The sequence below is a fragment of the Montipora capricornis genome, chromosome 5 (assembly GCF_036669925.1).
Source record: "Montipora capricornis isolate CH-2021 chromosome 5, ASM3666992v2, whole genome shotgun sequence".
NCBI lineage: Eukaryota > Metazoa > Cnidaria > Anthozoa > Scleractinia > Acroporidae > Montipora > Montipora capricornis.
The window spans coordinates 23,602,514-23,610,013 of NC_090887.1; the positions used below are offsets into that span (position 1 = coordinate 23,602,514).

The 7,500-nt window shown below is 43.6% G+C and overlaps 1 long non-coding RNA gene across 9 annotated transcripts in view; it reads right to left on the bottom strand.

The window, feature by feature from the left end:
* LOC138049971 (uncharacterized) overlaps window positions 1-7,500 on the bottom strand; it is a 160,512-nt gene that overhangs the window by 86,261 nt on the left and 66,751 nt on the right. For 3 of the 9 annotated variants that reach the window (XR_011132512.1, XR_011132514.1, XR_011132515.1), the window contains exon 1: window positions 133-160. The exons of 4 other annotated variants lie outside the window; for them this stretch is intronic. This is a non-coding gene — a long non-coding RNA (uncharacterized lncRNA). Of the gene's footprint in view, window positions 1-132; window positions 161-733; window positions 962-7,500 lie in introns of those variants that run through there. 2 more of the 9 variants (XR_011132513.1, XR_011132516.1) reach the window with 2 other exon arrangements.

Consider the following 7,500-nt stretch of genomic DNA (forward strand, 5'->3'; position numbering starts at 1 on the left):
TTATGCCTATTGGAGAAATAGTAAACTTATTTTACAGGGTTGAATTCCAGCAAAGGAGATCACCTCACATACATGCATTATTATATGACAGCCCCGCTTGCTGTTACACAATTATCCAGCTGTTATACTCACTAATGCATAGAGAAAACTTCAGCCTGCCGTAATACTAAGCTTCGTACTGCATATAAACATGACTTACTAGTCGAATCAAATATGAATACAAATCTCAAATTCTCACCCAAAAAAAGTTTTAAGGTTCTCAACAGAGGCAAGTATAATATTAAGCCAGTTTTGAGGCCACGTATATACCCACCACGAGTCCCCAACTACGTAGGACACGCTAAATTATTTCCCTATATTCAGTCATCCATAATTACATTTACCTTCATCTATATCTATTTACCTCCATTTATTTAAGAAATAGAACCGTGTACCGTGTTTCTATTGAGTTAAAGAAACACGAGTGAAAGTTTGGCTGAACGAGAAATGCTGTTGGAACACGAGCCGCGGGCGAGTGTTTCCATAGCTTTTTCGAGTTCTCCCAAAATTTCACGACTGTTTCTATAACGGGTGACCCGAAAACACTGACCCCCGGTCCATGGACCCCTCTACGATCCGGGTCAACGGACTGCCTCACGGACCGGTCCACGGACTACCCCTACGGACCCCTTATACGAACCACCTTGACACAACATAGAAATGAAAATAAATAAAAACTAAAGATTTGACTTACCGGTTGTCTGGATAGACCACTCGTGTCACTCGTTTCGGCGAAATCTCAACCGTTACGCTCCGCAAATTTAACAGTAACGCTCAGGTTCGGGCGAAGAGTCTATTAATCACACATTGCTCCTTCCCTCGCTGTGGACCGGAATGCTTCGAAAAAGATTGATAATAAGTAAGTTCTATTATTTTGTATTTTCTTTCCTTCTCTCCGCCATTTTGTTTGGATCATTCTCCCGCGGGTTTGTGAACTCGCCCCAGGCCTCGCGATCTCTCTGTTCCGAACAAAATGGCGGAAGGAACACAGATGATATTACCGTTTTTCGAACCACTCCCTTCAACAGCGAAGGAAAAGGCAATTCAACACCTGAGCCTTAGTCTGATTTGCACAGCGTAACGGCTGACATTTCGCTGGAAAGAGTGGTCCATCCAGACAACGGGAATAAACAAATTTTCAGCTGTTATTTATCTTTCTTTGTTTATTTTTAATTCTGTGTTGTTTTGGGGTGGTCCGTACAGGGATTCCGTAGGGATAGTCCGTGGACCGGTCCGTAAGGGTCAGTGTTTTCGGGTCACCCTTCTATAACTCAATAGCAACACGGAGTACATGTTTTCTATTTCTTTTAGAAAACAACGCGACGAGGAAAATAAAAACAACTTGTTAACTCTAATTATCAAAATGTAAATTCTCTTTGATCGCGCCATCACTACGTCACAGCTCGTGCTAGAGTTCTGTGTCTCCATCGAGATTTTAATTAATCAGCGCGCGTATTTTCTTAGGACTGTTTTCTAAATTCACATATTAACCCTCATCTACTTTCGTCTACCCTCAATCATATCCATTAACCCTCGTATACTTTCACGTACCTTCCTACCAGCAAAATACCGCAACGATTGAAAATTACAGCTTTCAGAACTTGCCCAAATTGTATCGGTAGGTCCTGGAATTCGTCCACAGAAACGCCAGAGAGACAAATTCAGTCGTGAACCCGTCGTCATGTTTACAACAGAGCTGAAATGTCAATTGCTGGTAAAGAACATTCCCCAGTTGTTCGAAGCGTGGATACCGTTATCCATCGGATAAATCACCATCCAGTCGATAAGTCATAGTGAAACAAATTGCGCTATCCAATGGATTGTGAATTAACCAGTGGATAGCGTTATCCACCTTTTCAACAACTGGGGCCAGCATGGTAATTCTTCTTGGTAGGCTAGGTATCGGAGAGCCACAGAACATTTACGCATGCGCTGACGGAATGTTTGAACAAGAGAGAAAAACGCAGTACCTCCAGCCACCGGCGCTGGAGCGTCGTACCAAACGAGTTATCCCGGGATTTTGGCCCGTGCGATCGCTTTTGGACGCAGTTTGCCATTGGCTGGTTTCAGCTACCGACCTCGCCTCCCGGTACGGCATTGAATGAGAGATATGTCGGCCCCTAAACCATACGCGACAAATCCCACGCCTACTCACAGCTCCAAACTGCCCTTGTCAATGTAAAGTAAGAATTGGTTGGCTTATACATTTAAGGGAAGAGTCATTTTATCTCTTATGTGGTAAGCACTGGAGTCGCAGATTACAAAGTGTGCGCATGCGCCCTGCTAAATGTAACATACATACAGGCATAAGCTCTATTTCATCTCGAATTTCCTAATAACTACAGGAGCTAATATCTCCGAGACATTAAATTTACGGCTAAAATACATAACATATACAGATACCTACTAAATACATAATATTTAAAGATATATTCATCAAAAAGAAAAACCGCTGTACAAAGTGCGACCCTGGATTCTCTTTTACAACCAGTAAACTCATAGGTACGGATAAATCAGGTAGCGCATTCCGCAACTTAGCTGATACGTGAGAAAAAAGAACTAGGACCATAACTGGTTGTTCTAGGTTTATTGGGGGACAGAATGTAATTTCCGCGAAGATCATGCAAAAATCCAGATTCTACGTTAACAGCACACACCAGGCCTACTCTTGAGAATCTGGCTAGAAATCGTTTCCTCTGGTCGCGCTTTAGCCATTCGATGAGGGCCAGTCTCGTGCTTCTTAAGTTGCCTCGTTCATGCCCAAAAAGAATTCTGGGTAATTCTACCATTCCACGACAAGGGAAGACTCCCGATTCTCATTTTATATCTATATATTTTTTTCATAAGTGTCGGGCCACCCAGTCCTACCAGCAAAATACCGCATCGATGGAAAATTTTAGCTTTCAGAACTTACCCAAATTGTATCGGTAGGTCCTGGAATTCGTCCACAGAAAGGCGAGAGAGACAACTTCACTGCTGAACCCGCCGCCATCTTTACAACAGAACATTTTGGGCGTCCCAGTCTACATGAAACCATCTCTCACCTCTGTCTCGAGAAGACCATACACGCACGGTTCTTATGTTACGTTTATGCCCGAAGAATCGTAAATTGCTGGTAAAGACCAGCATGGTAATTTTTCTTGGTAGGCTAGGTATCGGAGAGCCACAGAACATTTACGCATGCGCTGACGGAATGTTTGAACAAGAGAGAAAAACGCAGTACCTCCAGACACCGGCGCTGGAGCGTCGTACCAAACGAGTCATCCCGGGATTTCGGCCCGTGCGATCGCTTTTGGACGCAGTTGGCTCTTTGGTGCTTTCTGCTACCGACCTCGCCTCCCGGTACGGCATTGAGGGAGAGATATGTCGGCCCCTAAACCATACGTGACAAATCCCACGCCTACTCACAGCTCCAAACCGCCCTTGTCAATGTAAAGTAAGAATTAGTTGGCTTATATATTTAAGGCAAAAGTCATTTTATCTCTCATGTGGTAAGCACTGGAGTCGCAGATTACAAAGTGTGCGCATGCGCCCTGCTAAAGGTAACATACATACAGGCATAAGCTCTATTTCATCTCGAACTTCCTAATAACTACAGGAGCTAATCTCTCCGAGACATTAAATTTACGGCTAAAATCCATAACATCTACCGATACCTACTCACTACATAATATTTAAAGATATATTCACCACAAAGAAACACCGCTGTACAAAGTGCGACCCTGGATTCTCTTTTACAACCAGTAAACTCATAGGTACGGATAAATCAGGTAGCGCAATCAGCAAAATAGCTGATACGTGAGAAAAAAGAACTATGACCATAACTGGTTGTTCTAGGTTTATTGAGGGACAGAATGTAATTTCCGCGAAGATCATGCAAAAATCCAGATTCTACGTTAACAGCACACACCAGGTCTACTCTTGAGAATCTGGCTAGAAATCGTTTCCTCTGGTCGCGCTTCAGCCATTCGATGAGGGCCAGTCTGGTGCTTCTTAAGTTGCCTAGTTCATGCCCAAAAAGAATTCTGGGTAATTCTACCATTCCACGACAAGGGAAGACTCCCGATTGTTATTTTATATCTGTATATTTTTTTCATAAGTGTCGGGCCACCCAGTCCTACCAGCAAAATACCGCATCGATGGAAAATTTTAGCTTTCAGAACTTACCCAAATTGTATCGCTAGGTCCTGGAATTCGTCCACAGAAAGGCCAGAGAGACAACTTCACTGCTGAACCCGCCGCCATCTTTACAACAGAACATTTTGGGCGTCCCAGTCTACATGAAACCATCTCTCACCTCTGTCTCGAGAAGACCAGACACGCACGGTTCTTATGTTACGTTTATGCCCAAAGAATCGTGAACTGAAATGTAAATTGCTGGTAAAGACCAGCATGGTATTTTTTCTTGGTAGGCTAGGTATCGGAGAGCCACAGAACATTTACGCATGCGCTGACGAAATGTTTGAACAAGAGAAAAACGCAGTACCTCCAGACACCGGCCCTGGAGCGTCGTCCCAAACGAGTCATCCCGGGATTTCGGCCCGTGCGATCGCTTTTGGACGCAGTTGGCCCTTCGCTGCTTTCTGCTACCGACCTCGCCTCCCGGTACGGCATTGAAGGAGAGATATGTCGGCCCCTAAACCATATGTGACAAATCCCACGCCTACTCACAGCTCCAGACCGCCCTTGTCAATGTAAAGTAAGAATTAGTTGGCTTATATATTTAAGGCAAAAGTCATTTTATCTCTCGTGTGGTAAGCACTGGAGTCGCAGATTACAAATTGTGCGCATGCGCTCTGCTAAAGGTAACATACATACAGGCATAAGCTCTATTTCATCTCGAATTTCCTAATAACTACAGGAGCTAATATCTCCGAGACATTAAATTTACGGCTAAAATACATAACATATACAGATACCTACTAAATACATAATATTTAAAGATATATTCATCAAAAAGAAAAGCCGCTGTACAAAGTGCGACCCTGGATTCTCTTTTACAACCAGTAAACTCATAGGTACGGATAAATCAGGTAGCGCATTCCGCAACTTAGCTGATACGTGAGAAAAAAGAACTAGGACCATAACTGGTTGTTCTAGGTTTATTGGGGGACAGAATGTAATTTCCGCGAAGATCATGCAAAAATCCAGATTCTACGTTAACAGCACACACCAGGTCTACTCTTGAGAATCTGGCTAGAAATCGTTTCCTCTGGTCGCGCTTCAGCCATTCGATGAGGGCCAGTCTCGTGCTTCTTAAGTTGCCTCGTTCATGCCCAAAAAGAATTCTGGGTAATTCTACCATTCCACGACAAGGGAAGACTCCCGATTCTCATTTTATATCTCTATATTTTTTTCATAAGTGTCGGGCCACCCAGTCCTACCAGCAAAATACCGCATCGATGGAAAATTTTAGCTTTCAGAACTTACCCAAATTGTATCGGTAGGTCCTGGAATTCGTCCACAGAAAGGCGAGAGAGACAACTTCACTGCTGAACCCGCCGCCATCTTTACAACAGAACATTTTGGGCGTCCCAGTCTACATGAAACCATCTCTCACCTCTGTCTCGAGAAGACCAGACACGCACGGTTCTTATGTTACGTTTATGCCCGAAGAATCGTGAACTGAAATGTAAATTGCTGGTAAAGACCAGCATGGTAATTTTTCTTGGTAGGCTAGGTATCGGAGAGCCACAGAACATTTACGCATGCGCTGACGGAATGTTTGAACAAGAGAGAAAAACGCAGTACCTCCCAGACACCGGCGCTGGAGAGTCGTACCAAACGAGTCATCCCGGGATTTCGGCCCGTGTGATCGCTTTTGGACGCAATTGGCCCTTCGCTGCTTTCTGCTACCGACCTCGCCTCCCGGTACGGCATTGAGGGAGAGATATGTCGGCCCCTAAACCATACGTGACAAATCCCACGCCTACTCACAGCTCCAAACCGCCCTTGTCAATGTAAAGTAAGAATTAGTTGGCTTATATATTTAAGGCAAAAGTCATTTTATGTCTCATGTGGTAAGCACTGGAGTCGCAGATTACAAAGTGTGCGCATGCGCCCTGCTAAAGGTAACATTCCTTCCGGGATAAGCTCTATTTCATCTCGAATTTCCTAATAACTACAGGAGCTAATATCTCCGAGACATTAAATTTACGGCTAAAATACATAACATATACAGATACCTACTAAATACATAATATTTAAAGATATATTCATCAAAAAGAAAAACCGCTGTACAAAGTGCGACCCTGGATTCTCTTTTACAACCAGTAAACTCATAGGTACGGATAAATCAGGTAGCGCATTCCGCAACTTAGCTGATACGTGAGAAAAAAGAACTATGACCATAACTGGTTGTTCTAGGTTTATTGAGGGACAGAATGTAATTTCCGCGAAGATCATGCAAAAATCCAGATTCTACGTTAACAGCACACACCAGGTCTACTCTTGAGAATCTGGCTAGAAATCGTTTCCTCTGGTCGCGCTTCAGCCATTCGATGAGGGCCAGTCTCGTGCTTCTTAAGTTGCCTCGTTCATGCCCAAAAAGAATTCTGGGTAATTCTACCATTCCACGACAAGGGAAGACTCCCGATTCTCATTTTATATCTGTATATTTTTTTCATAAGTGTCGGGCCACCCAGTCCTACCAGCAAAATACCGCATCGATGGAAAATTTTAGCTTTCAGAACTTACCCAAATTGTATCGGTAGGTCCTGGAATTCGTCCACAGAAAGGCCAGAGAGACAACTTCACTGCTGAACCCGCCGCCATCTTTACAACAGAACATTTTGGGCGTCCCAGTCTACATGAAACCATCTCTCACCTCTGTTTTCTTTCAAAGGCTTGCCTTTACCCACATTCCGGCTTAATGATGCCAGCCTGGGGGCTTCTGTGGACGAAGATGGCCCAAAAAACCACTTAGAAAATGATAAACCTACCAGATTAAGGCGAACTTGCTCGCTCCTCTAATATGAAATGGACATTTGTCACGTGATTTTTATACCTGAGCCCACGTTGACCGAAAACAGCAGATTTTTCATTGAGTACTTCTTACACGTACCCCTACACGGCGGAGCCAAGTTCTGCAGACCGTTTATTGCCGAAAAAGTAAAAAAAAAAAACAAACAAGCAAACAAACAAGCAGTTAGGCCTTAAAATGTTAACAAATAAGTGATACAAAGAGTGGGGAGTAATAATCATGACCGCCTCTTTGATCTGCCGCAACATTGCATCGTTATGAAAAGTTCCTGTAACATTCATGACAAGTTCTGAAACATTGCCTTCATGTCTATCACACGAATGAAAAAAGCCAAAAACTTGGAATGTTGTAGGAGACAAAATTAGAAATCTCCTCTCCTCTTCTCAGGTCTGTGCGGTGCATCGTTTCTGAGTTATTTGTAGAATCATTTCCCGCAATTTTGCAGAGTTTTGTATGGAGCCGCCATCCTGGTGCAATCT